The 14,655-nt window shown below is 39.9% G+C and overlaps 1 protein-coding gene across 1 annotated transcript in view; it reads left to right on the top strand.

The window, feature by feature from the left end:
• LOC120742673 (endonuclease domain-containing 1 protein-like) overlaps positions 1–14,655 on the top strand; it is a 73,995-nt gene that overhangs the window by 4,489 nt on the left and 54,851 nt on the right. The gene's annotated exons all lie outside the window — the stretch shown is intronic.

The following is a 14,655-nucleotide window of genomic DNA, read 5'->3' as shown; positions in this document are numbered from 1 at the left end:
GAGAAGTATTTGTTGAAGTATTGAGTTGTAGTACCAGCTACAACTCAACCACTGGTTGAGCTGTAGCTGGAGGCTATCCCAGCTGTCAAAGGGTGAGAGGAGTTATGGACAAATTACCAGAACTGTTGAGAGACAGACCTGAGAATAACCATATAACCCAGCACATCATTGAACTGTGGGTGGAAGCTGGAGTACCTGGAGAGAACCCACACCAGCACTGTGAGAAGATACAATCTCCACAATGAAGACCAGGAAACTGATGGATTCACACCCAGGACCGTCTTCCTGTGAGGCCGTGATGCTAATCACCGTATCATCATGCAGCCCATGCTAAACAATATGACAGTAACTACCCTCTATAGTGTTTTGTAAAACATTTAATATGTTATTGTGGTTCTAATAAATGACAACTGGAGCATCACAGAGTGCATTTTGTGTTTTCTGTAGGAAAATACACTTTAGGTTTTAAAAAGGCATCATTTTAAATCTGGGTGAAGTATTTTTATAGGAAATCAAAAAGGATCAAACTCTTATTGAGGATAAATGTGTGAATGACTATTAAGTTACACTGATGCTGCCTTTATTTGCAGCCCAATGTCTGTTCAAGACTAACTTTTCAGGAATAATTAAAAATAACTTTCAGTGTACGATGAAGCCCTCTGTCTGTAACTCAGGGTATCAGCATGTTTACACTGCTGACAGGTGACAAAAAGAAGTTTTTCTTTTAGGTAATCAGTGTTATTGTTACTCTGTAACTCAGGATAAGAATAATAATGACATTAATAATAATAATAATGATCCCAAGATGTAAACCTAACCATGTCACACATTCAACTATGTGTTATAAAAAAGTTTTCACTACAGTGAGATGTATTCAATTTAGAATTTGAGTCAGTCAGATTTGAACTTCAAGGTAAGATTGCCTATTTATAATCAATAAATTGCTAATATCCAAGTAAGGTTATTGCTCATGTAACCTTTGTGTCCTCAGTGGCAGTGAGTCATGTCAGTTTATCTCGATTCACAGGTTTTTGAAGCTTTGTATTTTTTTTTAAATTAATTTTTATGTCATGGTTCGTGGGAGCAGCTGAGGGGTTTTCAATTTTGGTCATCAGGATGGTACCCTGGCTACTCTCAGAGCCGCCTGTGTCGCACTTGAGCCCCATCCGCTGCCAATTACAGGAGGCCTATTTAAGCCAGGGCTGTCTACTACTCATCGCCAGTTCGTTCAGTCACTTACTGCGGTAACTAGGCTTCGTCTACACTCCGCTCTGCCCTCGTCCTGTCTTCATGTTTAACTCTGCTCCCTTGTGCACAGGTGTCCATACAATCCTGCCCTGGACTCATCGCCTGTTGTTCAGAGGAAGTGTTCACCTCCTTGTTCCACCTCCGTTGTCAGCTCTCATTAAGGGAATCATCATCTAGTCGCTTCACCTGCCTGTCCTCCTGCAATCCCTGACTCTCTTGGCAACTCAGGGAACCATTCCTCCCTTTGCACTGCCACTTTCTGGATTCTCCCACAGAAAGCCTCCCCGTAGCTCCTGTGCTTCCTATTGCGGCCTCTCAGGACAGCCTTGCTTATAACTGTCCCCAGGGGTGGTCCTAGCCTGTTTGGTGCCCCCTTCCCCGACACACACAAGCCACACACACACACACACACACACACACACACACACACACACACACACACACACACACACAATTGGAGTCAACAAAGTAAAGCCAAATTCCATTAGTTAGCATAGCAGTCACAACAAGCTGTACAAACTAATATGAAGCAACATTAATTGAATTAAAGCAGCACAACTTTTAAAAAAAGAAAAAATTTATTCTGAACTCCATTAGTGTAACCCTTTTTCTTAACTTTCTCTTAATCTTAAATAAAGTCGTAAAAGATGCCACACCAGTTAGATGTTTACCTCATTCCAAAAAGGATTAAACATGAAGAATAAAAGTTTAGTAGAATCACATTTTCTAAAGATTCATTGAGTTGTTTGGGGCAGACTTCAGTCTGAAATTCACTCCATCTCAGGCCACTTGGGCTGAACTTGTCTGGCTGTTACATAACAGACACTCTACACCATTAAAAGAATTCATGATGATGGTTATCAAACGTGAAGTTTTGATCTTCTTTTGCTGCTTGTTCAGTGAATTTTGGTCAGAGTGATGAAACCTTCATATGTCGGTATTCAGCACTGATGGCATGTTCGTGTACGTGCCGTGGGGTGAACGATCCACGCTTTTTGTTTTCTTTGTGCAGAATCTGTTTACCTCTCATTTGCTGTTTTAGCTGCGATTTTTGAAATAGTTTTCTGAGCTTTAACCTGAGAGTCTGAAAGCCTCAGTATATAAAGTCTTAATTATTGTTGAGCTGACTTTGTGTTTACCTTTAGATAGATGAAGAAAGACACTTATAACAGGCTTGAATTGGTTTTAAAATTTGTAAGAATGCAGTTTCACATGCAGGTTTCGTCCGCCAGATTTTCTATGGTTAGACACCTTTTTATGATTCACAGTTCAAGCTAATCCTTATCTTATGCTGGGCCTTTGTTCATCTGAAATAAACTGTTTATTTCCTTTCCCGTTAATCCAACCAACTTCTCACTACACGTCCTTTGCAAACAGAAGGTTTGATCCGCTCAAAATCCCTTTATTTATAAAGTGATTGCTGCTTGGTTTACTTTTGTAAATACTGTATTTGCATAGTTTCCACTGAGCCACTATTTCTTGTGTTACACCTTTTTGACATTACACAGGTTCAAGAGTAGAAACAAATTGGGTAAAGTCAGCATTTATGGTAATCCTTATCCTTAGTTTTGGGCTCACAGTGATTATTTGTGCATATATTTACCTCATGATTTGAAACTTTATCTGATACAGAAAATACGGTAAATTTTAACTGTGCCTCTTTAAATGTCATGAAGTGTAAAGGTTTTGGTTTCTCCTCTGACCAGATGAATCAGGGCGTGGTGATGACATTACTGAAGCAGCTCCTGCCCTCGCTGCTCTCCTCCTTCTGTCCATTGTTCCCACTGAAACTGAAGTGGTGACATCAGTGAAAGACTGTAATGAGTTTTTTCTGAAGAAAACTCCACCACACATCTCAGGAATTTTGGAGGGAGGGAATATCTTGAACCAAAGCAGATACAAGCTGATTTGCCAGACTTTGAATAACACCAGAACAATTGTGACGCTGTACGGCACCCAGAACAAGATTCCAGTTTTTTCTGCTGCAAAGTTCAATGGGAGCACATCTGGACCTAGACCCCAGATCCCATGGATGATTGAACCACAGGTATATATTAAATATTTGCAATATTTATTAGTTATGTGTAATAACTGTTATGTGTTACTTTATAATAACTGCTGTGATGCAGCTTTCAAACTGAAATAAAATATTATGACACTGCAGGCCTACGTACATGATAAACTAATGACTGTACAGGCTGACTCCAACACTCTAGTGTTGCTGATACCATTTCTACTAATTCAGTAACTCTGCTTATGATTTGAGGGCTCTACAGATTATTTCCATTACATTACATTACAAAGTGATAATCAGCATTGTTCAGTATATGTTCCTAAAGACATCACTGAGTTCAGCTTCACTGAGTTTGGCTAAAATTAATTTAAATTATGTCAGTTTAAGTTTGCTCTATAGACGAAAAAAAAAAGCAATATCAGCTGAAATTAATGATCCTGAGGTGATAACTAAACTCTTTTAATCTGTTAATCTATTTAGCAACAACCATGCATGACTTACTGACCTACCCTTTTGATTTTGACAGCTTGAAAATCCAAGTGACAATCCCAATATGAGACCATCAAACAACAGTACCAATTACAAGCACCAGGCTGGGGACAAAGACTACAAAAACACAGGTTTTAGCAGAGGACACTTGTTTCCAAGCTCTTACGGATCTACTGTTTTAAAAAGAAATTCTACTTTTACTTTGACTAACATTGCTCTGGTCGACATTCTGCTGCTACAGTCAGATTCAGAACAGCTGGCTGGCAAGTGCACACTGGGGCAACAACAGAAATCATGGCCTTGAACATCTGGATACAAAGACCTTGGGAGAACTCTACACAGAGCTGGGAATAGAAGTATTTCCTGAAACACAATGTCCTAAAACTACAACAGTTACTCATCTGTATTCACACCTTCGCTCTAACTGCTCCTGCCCATCAAAAATGTCAAGTAAATCTGTACAAAGTACATCTTTCTCTTCCCCTGAAACCTCTGTCCCACTTTCCACCACATCTGGCAAATCACCAACTGCCCCTATGAGTACTACAATTGCATCAGTCAAAAAGTTTAAAGTAAATGAGAATGATGTAAGGCTTTTAGAAGGAAAACATTTTCTTGGACCTAAAAAGAAGAAAATCCCAATTTAAAAGTCAGATTGTTTTCAGGTAACTTGCTTGGAAGCATCATAAGAAGAAAGAAATCGTTAAATCAAAAAGTAATTTGGAAAAGCTGAAAATCATGAAAATGTTAAAGGAAATAACCTGGAAATGAATCATTTACTTTAATGAAGACAAAAGTAAAAATAATGTAAATTAATGATGGTTATTTTCTTAATCTGGTTTTACTCAGTAGGTGTTTTATTTTTTTTATTCATAATAACGTTGTTATCATGTGCTGCAGCTGCCTTTAGTTTAGTTACTGTGTATTCTTCCCTGCTTGGAATTTCTCAGACTATGAACACAGACATATACACCAGCTGTGTATATGTCTGCGCCCCTGCGCAATGTGACAAATCCAAATAACTTTGTATTGAGCCGATTCAGGTTTTACCATTAATTTGTGTCCCATGTTTATGTAAAACAGCCAAATATTTCCGAGATGTGATTATTTTTCAGTTTATCATTGCTGCTTAAATTGTATTAAATAGGACGTGATGTTTCATGTAACTTTTTTGTAGTGTTTGCATCATAAGCGTTATTTTGAAGTGTAAGGGCACCATTAGTTTTTCTCCTGTTCACTTTGATCAAATCGGGCAGATGTTGTGTTTTGTGTGTTTTTTTCTATTTACCTGTGCCTCTCTACACTCCATACTGTTTTAAACTTCACAAGGCAACGCCTGTTAAAATGTCATAAGGAAACTTACAGACAAATCTCAGTGCTTAATAAACAACATATTAATGTGACAGGAGTCCAGAGGCTTCAGAACTTGTCATTCTCACGGCTGGGTCCTGTACTACCTGGGTGGGTGCGGTCAAACTTCCGGTTGAGTCAACGCTGGCGCGACTTGCTGCCTCTACTCACCGGTATCTTTTTATCTTTTATTTATATATTCTTTGATACATCTTAACAATTGTTAAACCTTCTTGTCTTCTACTGACACTACTGGCGATCTCGTGAATTTTGCAAGTTCCTGAGTATTTTGGGTCTAGTTCATCTGCCTGTTTGTTTTGGTCGTTGTCTACTGTTTGGCTTACCTGACTGTCCGTGATGTGACCTAGCAGGATCTGCGTCTTGCTCGTGTGGGTCTAGATTTTTATGTCATTGGTCTACTGACCTAGTGCTGGACTAAACCAATGAAACAACTCAAGCGCCGGACTTAGTTTAAAAGGTTGAACAGTTTGTTTACAAACACACCAGGTGCTATATACAAAATGTGCAAGGGGAAAAAGTCCAGGGAATCCAAGAGTGGGGAAGGGCAGCCACAATCCTGTGGGTCACACACACGAAAATATCATCTTCAGTCACACACGCCTCTCGAACACACTCGCGTTAGCACTGTTGGAGGGGAAACCAATCATTTCATAAATTGCTAATCATGCATAAAAAATAAGCATGATGCCAAAAATCTTTGTGATCATCGTTATTCTGAAATAATAAATGCTCATTTTTAAACCATAAATAATTACCCACGATGTATACCTGAGGTATTTTTCTTTCTTTCTTTTTATTAAAAAGCTCTCATTACTTCATGTTGGAGCTTGTTAAATAGGTGGCTTAATGCAGGATTCCTGTTAGCTTTGCCTGTGAAGCCATTTTTATGCAACGCAATTATGGCTGCCCGTGTTTCTTTGCAGGTCACCATGGTTAACAATGGAGGAACAATGATTTCAAGCATCACCGTCCTTTTAACATGTCAGGTCTGCCATTCTAACCCAATCAGCCTGACATAATGATCTCCAGCCTTGTGCTTGTCAACATTCTCACCTGAGTTAACAAGACGATTACTGAAATGATCTCAGCAGGTCCTTTGATGACAGCAACGAAATGCAGTGGAAAGAAGGACTATGCAATTCATCTGATCACCCTTCATAACATTCTGGAGTATATGCAAATTGCTATTATAAAAACTTAAGCAACAACTTTTCCAATTTCCAATATTTATGTAATTCTCAAAACTTTTGGTCATGACTGTACACTGTAGCATGTATTTATGTTTTGTAGATTTGATGTGGGAGTAGAGAATTATGCAAAATATGTGCATTTTATACACTGTTTATACAGCAGAAGAAGGGAGCTTCTGTACAACTGTCATGCTACTATGGTTTCATTTCCTTTAAATAAAAATACTGCAAATAATTTTGTCATGTAATTTTTTTTTATTATTATTATTCTGAAATGGAAGGGCATTATCTGTCAGGTAGGGCTGTGTGGCAGGCAGGATTAGGACCCAAATGCAGGACTCTGCATCCCCCCTGCCACTTACAGGGGAGTTTGGTCTAAAACAAATGAAGTAATTGAGCCGATACTTTATGCCTTTATGCCTGTTTGAGTCAAATTTGACTAGTTTTGACATTTGATTAGAATTTAAAATTATTAAATAAAGCTGTTTTTTTTAAATTTATTTTTATATACACATCACATCTCTAAAGTTGAACATAGGACACACACAAACAAGAGGTCCAGCGCTGTAACTGGTAATTTCAACTGCCGAAGTAAATTAAATCTTTTTAAACGATAGATATTTCTCCTGTACTTCCTTCGAAGAAATTGAGCATGATAATAAAAATAAAACCAACTTAAGTTTTGTTCTTTTAGCCTGGAATTTAATGAATTCTTTTAGTTTAAACCAAAATACATAAAAATGGAAATATTTAAAATTTCATAGTTTTGCACAGATGCTACGAATGTGACTTTTCTGGGTCAAATGTTATCTGTATCTACACCAGTGTGAGACAGTCCAAGGTTTCAGGGACATTCTGTATTTCTTTTTTAAATGGTGACGAAATTCAAAGGTGAGCATGACAATATCATGACAAAGGAACACTTTCGTCATGATATTGTCATGACAAAGTAGATTTTGCCCAGAGACAGGGACCTGCTGGTCTCTAAAGGATAATGGGGGAAAACCTAAATACTGGAATGACTATATACAGTGCACATAAGGAGCAAAGTTAATACTGAGATGAGGGACTACATTGGCGCCTTGATACATAAAGTATAACTTTTAAAAGCACTTTGGAGGGGCCAGTACACCCACAAAAGCACTGTATGAATGCATTAAGCCTCTTTTCAGCCTGTTCTTACTTCCAAGGTGTAATAAAGAGACGATTTGCCAAGTCCCGATGCGTTGCTGAGGAACGCGAAAGGCGACCTTCTGCGTCCTTCTGCTAAGCGCCAGGTTATGGATGAAATTCAGTAGAATGATGCTCCCACGGTAAAACACAATCCAGCCATGTTACGTGCCAAGGGGTGTGGCTTTGCTTTTGTGCTCTGTTTTGTGTTCTATTTATCTTTCAGGCGTCAGGCCTCCACTAATTGGCCAGTTCGAAGTTGATTGGCAGGTGTCTATTGGCTGGTCTGGGCTCAGTTGGCCAATCACACTCCAAGGAACACTACAAATGAGCCGCTCCCTGGCCAGCTGGGGCTGCTGGCTTCTGCTTTGACAAACATTTGCGAACAGGCTTCTTTATGTTGTGTGTGGTGGGAGGCTGGACAGGTAAGCCGGGGTACCCTATACACTGGTTGTAGATTTTACTCTGTTAGTCACACTAGGTTATGCGGTTGATGCCACCCTTGTATGTTTTCACTGACTTTTATCGAGTAGCTAGGTAGGCCTTTTGTTTTGCATTTTTCTTTCAGTTAGGCTAGGCCCTGGGAGCTACCGACCTCTTTTTGTTTTATTACTTTCTTTGATTTGGATCAACCGCCCAGTCCTCCTCCCCCCCCACCTCTTCTCTGTTGTTAAGATTGACTGTCCAACCAATAAATTCTGCCTGATACCTAACTGCTCTGTGGTCTTCCTCCTTCATTGATTGTGGTTGTCCAGTGTTGCTGTCCCCTTCCTGCCTTTGCCCCCGCCGTGGTGGGGGGACGTAACAAGCCATGTATCCATCCCTAACCCGAACCTTATTGCTAACCGTAACTAACACTTTAATGATGTCAGATAGTGTTTACCAAAGCGATTTAAGTAAAAGAAAAATGTACATGTGTAGATTCATTGGAAACGGTTCTCAAGTTTTCAAATATACTGCCATGCCACATGTAATATACTGAGGATTTGTCACCTAGCGTAAAATGTTACGCTTTGGGAGTGAGACTGTGTTGCTCTTTTGCATCAGTACCTAGTTGGGTCGACTTGACACGGTTCGCCATGATTTTCAGGGTTTTCCATTAGGTCATAGTACCTGTTCTCCCAGGGTTCCAAGTGAGCTGAGCAGGTACTAAAATGTGACGTTGTTAGACAGTATGCCACTGATTTGCTGGTCAGCACCATCTCTCGACTAGTCATGAGAGCGTCTTGTTCACGAAAATTAAAGCCGCCATTTTTGAAACCGGGCAATGAGGCACTGATCCTCAACCGTCACAACACTCACTAGCCCACGCAGACCAAAGCCAGCAGGACCTCATTAACTGTGCCTCTGACAGGTTAACCTCCTTGTTTTGCTGACGTTGTTTCAAGCATATTAATATGTGTGCGGGAATTCTTGGTTCTCGATGTTGCCGTTTTTTATGCCAACAACACCGACTAACCGCCTAGGTTCCACCTCACTGTACTTTGTAACTGGCACACCAGCTCGACTCTAGTATGTGTAACAACGAATCGCCTAGCAGCAGTACCTCACTAGCTCCCCAGCACTATCTTCCGTTATCTATATTTTGTGACATCAAGGAGCACTTTCTCACAACATTTGCCCACCACACCTTTAGAAATAGAGGAGTCTGAAACTCAGACAATCAGCAAATAGGGTTTCTGGTGAAGCTGGAGCCAAATAACTGCTTTTAAACTGATTCTTAGAGTCCAGAGTGAACCGTTAGTGTCCTTAAACAATTTGTTTATTGCCCACATGATATTTCCTGCATGTTTGTAGAGTTTGAACAATAAATATATTCATTTACAGTGAGCACTTGTCCTGCTCTGTTTTTTAGTCTGTACTCTGTTTACTTTGTTCTTTATAAAAACTTCAAGAGCTTCTTGTAAAATAAAATATCTTCAATAAAGTACAGCACTTAGGTTCATTAATATTCCTGTTAAATTAATGTCAAAATCAGTCAATAAACTGCTCAAAGAAAATCAGCACCATGAGGGAGCAGCAGGACAACAAACCTATACACAGACAGAAACATCTTTAATGAAAAGGAGAGCAACAACCAGGGCGAGACAGACATCTGACCTGAAGCTGTGGAGTCAGGACTTTACATCCACTCATCATGGGCATAAATGTCATGACAATTTTAGTCTTTTCATTATTTCTTGAACTGCCAGCAAAACAGACCCTGATGCTACCAGCACCATGATGTTTTTAACGAACACCTTTTATTGCCTCACTGGCGACAGCCTCCTCAGTACTTGTTTGTCTTTCACCCGTGTGTAGTGTCACCCAAACAGAGATCATTTTCACTTTGTTTGCATTTAAACTCTGTTTCATTGAAGACCACATCTCGTCGAATCAGTATTTTTCCTTTTTCCTCATCCCACAGTCGGTAGCCTTTTGCATTGGTTGCATATCCCAGGAAACGAACTTTCACTGCCTTTTTGTCCAGTTTCTTTCTCTCCGTGTCTGGAACATGAGAATAAGCAACACAACCAAATACTTTCATATGGCTAATGTCTGGGTTTTTTCCCATCCCATCTCTGACAGGGTGTTTCGTTCTTTAAAGCAGATGTTGGGAGCCTATTCTGTGTGTAAGCTGCAGTAGCAACAGCTTCTGCCCAGAATGTGTTTGGCAACTTTGCATGTGACAGCATACTTCTAGCTAATTCCACTAGAGTTCTGTTTTTTCTCTCTGCAACACCATTTTGCTGTGGTGTGTGTGGTACAGTCATTTCATGGTGGATGCCTTGAGCTTTCAAATATTCTTGAAACTCTTTAGATGTGTATTCCCCACCATTGTCAGTTCTGAGTCTTATTACTCCCTGTCCACATTCATTTGAGAAGATTCTTTCAAACTCTTTGAACTCTCAGGACTTCGTTTTTTCCCTTATAAAATAGACTTTACTACATCTGGAGTTGTCATCAATGAAAGTTACAAAGTACTTTTTTCCTCCTAGTGACTCAGTTTGAAAAGGATCACAAACGTCACTATGCACTAATTGCAACTTGCGTTTTGATCGTATTTCTCCCACTGATTTGTAAGGCTTTCTTGATAATTTGCCCTCAACACAAGCTTCACAAAAAGTGTCCTCCTCTTCTTTGTAAAGCTAACTCCTTTTACCAAGTTTTTGACTTTTTTCAGATTTTAGTGTGACCTAGACGCTGATGCCACATACTTGCTGGAACTGATGCAATTGACGCTCCATGACAAGTTGTGTAGTTTCCCTCAATATCCAACTGATACAATCCGTCAGATCTTTGTGTTCCCATTCCATGGAGAGCTCCATTCTTTCCTCTTATGTAGCAATGAGTCCTTTTGAACTTCACTGTGTTTCCCTTCTTGGCAGCAGCTCCCACTGAGAAAAGGTCCAGTGATAATTTGGGAACATACAGCACATCATACATTGTGACATCTTTTCCATCACTAACTCTGAATGACATTTTCATTGTTATGACCTAAAGCCTCAACTACTCTGCCATCACCGAGTTTCACCGTTTGTGGTTCTGAAAACTCTTGGTAGTTTTGTAGAGCTTCTTTATTCCATGTCATGTGTTTTGACGCTCCTGAATCAATTAACCATTCTTCTTGTTGTGCATCACTTTTACATGACTCATTTACAACAAAGGTTCCCTCATATGAGTTCTCTTTTTCCTTATACACCTAGCCTTGAAATAGCTTGTTAGCAACAGTATCTCTTTCAAACTGTGCTTTTAGCATCTCCAATGCTTCTTTGGGGGTCTTACAGTTTGTTATCAAGTACAATTGGGGTGTACTTACATTCAGTACCAGCACTGAAAATGCCTTTTCTTTCTTACGTTCAAATTCAGCTCGTGCTTGGGCATTAGCTGCTCTGCTCCGTCTCCTGTACCATACCCCACAGTCCTTTTGCCTTCAACACGTGCTCCAGTTGAAATTTCCACGTTGCCCAATTCTCCGTCCACTCAGCTTGTCATTAAACAGTCTATCTTCCATTGTGAATCCCATAACTCTGTTTATGACTCCCAAAAAACGTGTTAGTGACCTCTGGACCCATAACCTGATATTTTTAACGAACACCTTTTATTGCTGTAATGCACAGACACACCAACAGAGGGCAGTAATATCCCTTCAACATACATTGTAAAATTACTATTGCAACACACCATACTTGACAGCTGATACAGCGTTCTGAAGTCTCAAAGCCTCACCTTCACTCTCCCAAACACACCTGTTATCACTGTGGCCAATAGCTCAGTCTTTTCTCGTCTCTGCACATTTTTCTATGAAGGCATTTGGCTCGTTCACGTGATCAGCTGAAAACTTCAGTGGAGCATGAAGATGCCGATCTTGATGTAAAACTCACAAACTTCCAGTTCATGGCAGGCTTGAGCCTTGTTGTTCCTGAACACCCAAACAAATTTCCTCTGTCAGAAATGAAATAATGTTGTACTTGTGTTAAAAATGATGTGGCCAGGAGTTCAGCCAGTCGGCAGGGGCTCACAGGTTAACAGACATCTAGGATGATCTACTCACCTGAAGTGTTAAGTGCTCCCTCGACTTTCATCCTCGTAAAAAAGAGTTGTTTTATTCATCCACTGAATGGTCAGTACTGCAGGGTCATCATTAAGTCAGCTGGGATAAGCAGACGACATGTATCGTCCCCGTTATATAAATAAATCAAATAGAAAAGTCCTTTCAGTGGACGATAATCTGATATAATCTGTTGAGCCACTTTTATGCGTCACTTCCCTTTGTTGTGTAACCTGCTCTATTCTATGTGCTTAGGTTCTGCTTGACTGTTCTGGATGACTGAGCTATCTGCTCACTGATTCAAACTGAGGTGTGATGACATCGATCAGACGATGCACTTGAACTGCGAAGGTTTATTGAATGAACTGGTTGTGAAAGGAGGGAGATCCGGGCCCTATGTTCGTGTGATGCATTAGCACAATAGCGTATACGTCGATAAAGACCGATAGGTCGATCAGTGAGAATAAAAATAAGGATGTTTATAATCGTCGCAAATGTTCCAGGTTTGACTGTAAATTTTTGTAAATAAATATATGTAGTCGCACTGCTGTAATAGATCCTGGTTGATGGGCGCATATTGGAATTTTTATTTTTAAACCAGCTGGTCGGGTGGGGCTCACTGGTTTCAAACACTCAGCATACTTACCCGGAGTGCTTCATGCTTCCTCACCTGTTAGCTTTGTGAATTGTCATTGTTGTTGTTGTTGTGGAGTCATTAAATGCAACAAGGTGCTCAAATTAGCCTTCAATACAACATTCATGTATCGTCCCTGTTGTATAAATAAATAAAATATATAAATAAATAAATAAACCCAACAAAACAACTCATGACCTGGCATCAAACACGATCCCTTGTTTTCAAGCAGAGTCACGTTAATGTAATCAGTAGACGTGGACGTCAGGAATGCATCACAAATCTTTACTGCAGCTGCAAAACAGCTTCTAGATCCACGTCTTAATCTCATAACACTCCTGTGTTGTTATAAGATTAACCGCAAAATCCGCGTCAGCAGTGAAACTGATATTTCATGCAGCGCGTTTGCTGTTCGCCTAAACTCAGCAGTCTTTCAAATGAATCATTTCAAATGAATCATTTGAAATGAAACACGTGCTTTGTAGTTTATTCTGTCAACAGCCCCACCCCCTCTAGAATTGAGCTTAGGCACCCATATAAGAATATGAAAAGAACCTAAAAATGACCTGTCTCTATTTCCTCGCGGCTGTTTTCATGCTTTCTTATTTTAAAATGATTCGTTGTGCTTGATTAATCTGGAAAGGCCAAGGGGGTTATGCTGTGATAATCTCTCTCACATCAGCGTTGTCCTCCTGGATTGGATTTTTTTTAGTCTATGCTTGAAATAAACTGCGAGCGGAAATTTAGCGTGCAGGGACTGTGCCACGCCTCAGAGATATGATAACAAATGCGAGAGGAATGAGAAAGTGGCCCAACAGGTTGATATCAATAAAATACAAGTCCTGTGGGTGGATGGCAATCTTCCAGCTTCTCATTGAACAAACACCGATTTACAACATAACAATCCTTTGGTGTGTAACATTATTCTCCCTGTCTGTGTTTTTAATGTCACCCTGCTTGATTTGTCTGGATGAGAGAACAAATAAGGTCATTGGAAGACCCGGGAGAAGGCACACAGATTAAAAGGAACAATCACAGCACCTTCTCAGCACTCCCACAGAAAGTCCACCATCTGATGTTTTAAGGTGTAGGGATTTTTTGTTTGTTTTATTTTATGCATTTTTACATTGTCGAAAGAAAACTGTCAACCAGTCAGCGTTTAGTGTTTGCTGTGCAGATGATTGTCCACAAAAACAACCAAACGTGGCCTTACTGTCACAAACAGTAAGGTACTAAACAGTTTAAGCACTGGTTTAGTAACCTCAATGAGACTTCCAGAACTTGGCCCTCGTAGTTGTGTTTCTGATGATTCATTTTCGTAAAGTGTTTTTTTCTTTCTCTGATATCATCATAGTTCTGCTCGGGCTGCTTCAGCCAGAAAGTATATGAGTGGCTACATGTTTGAACTTGGCTGGGCGATATTGCGAAATGTGACATTTTGGTTTTAATGAGGTTTTCTGGATGTCGTTTTCATTAACATCATTGAAGAAGGTTACCCCTGATCTGTTAATACCTGTGATTTTCTCCTTTATACACACACGAGTGTTTTTCCCCCCAGTGTGGCGTTGTCTAAGCAGCAGGGCCTTGAATGTGGACAAACAGGTTAGACTGTGCATTTTTTAATTTTTATTTTTGCAAAGAACAAAGCCAAGAGATGAGCACTGTCACACACAGCAGGCCAGAAACATGCAGCTGAGGAATGAAGAAGGACAAAGAGTCAAAAGATGGCAAAAGGAGTGCCATGCAAAGAGAAAACCCCTCACAGACAAATCAGAGATATGATAAGAAATGCAGAGAGAATCAGAAAGCTTCCCAGCATCTTCACCTTCAACCTACTTGGCTTCAGGATTGACAGTAACGTCACAGCCTGACTCACTGTGGAGTGGACTGCTGCTGTAGTGACAGAAGAAACGAGCATCCCAGCGTTGTAAGAAACCTATTTATTCATTTACATGCATACAAATAAATGCTAATGATGTAAACAAAAAGTTTAAATAAAAACAGACTA

The sequence above is a fragment of the Simochromis diagramma genome, unplaced genomic scaffold (genome assembly GCF_900408965.1).
Source record: "Simochromis diagramma unplaced genomic scaffold, fSimDia1.1 OVJJ01000338.1, whole genome shotgun sequence".
In the NCBI taxonomy this organism is placed as follows: Eukaryota; Metazoa; Chordata; class Actinopteri; order Cichliformes; family Cichlidae; genus Simochromis; species Simochromis diagramma.
The sequence above is the reverse complement of the archived record's forward strand: the minus strand, read 5'-3'. Positions and strand labels throughout refer to the sequence as shown.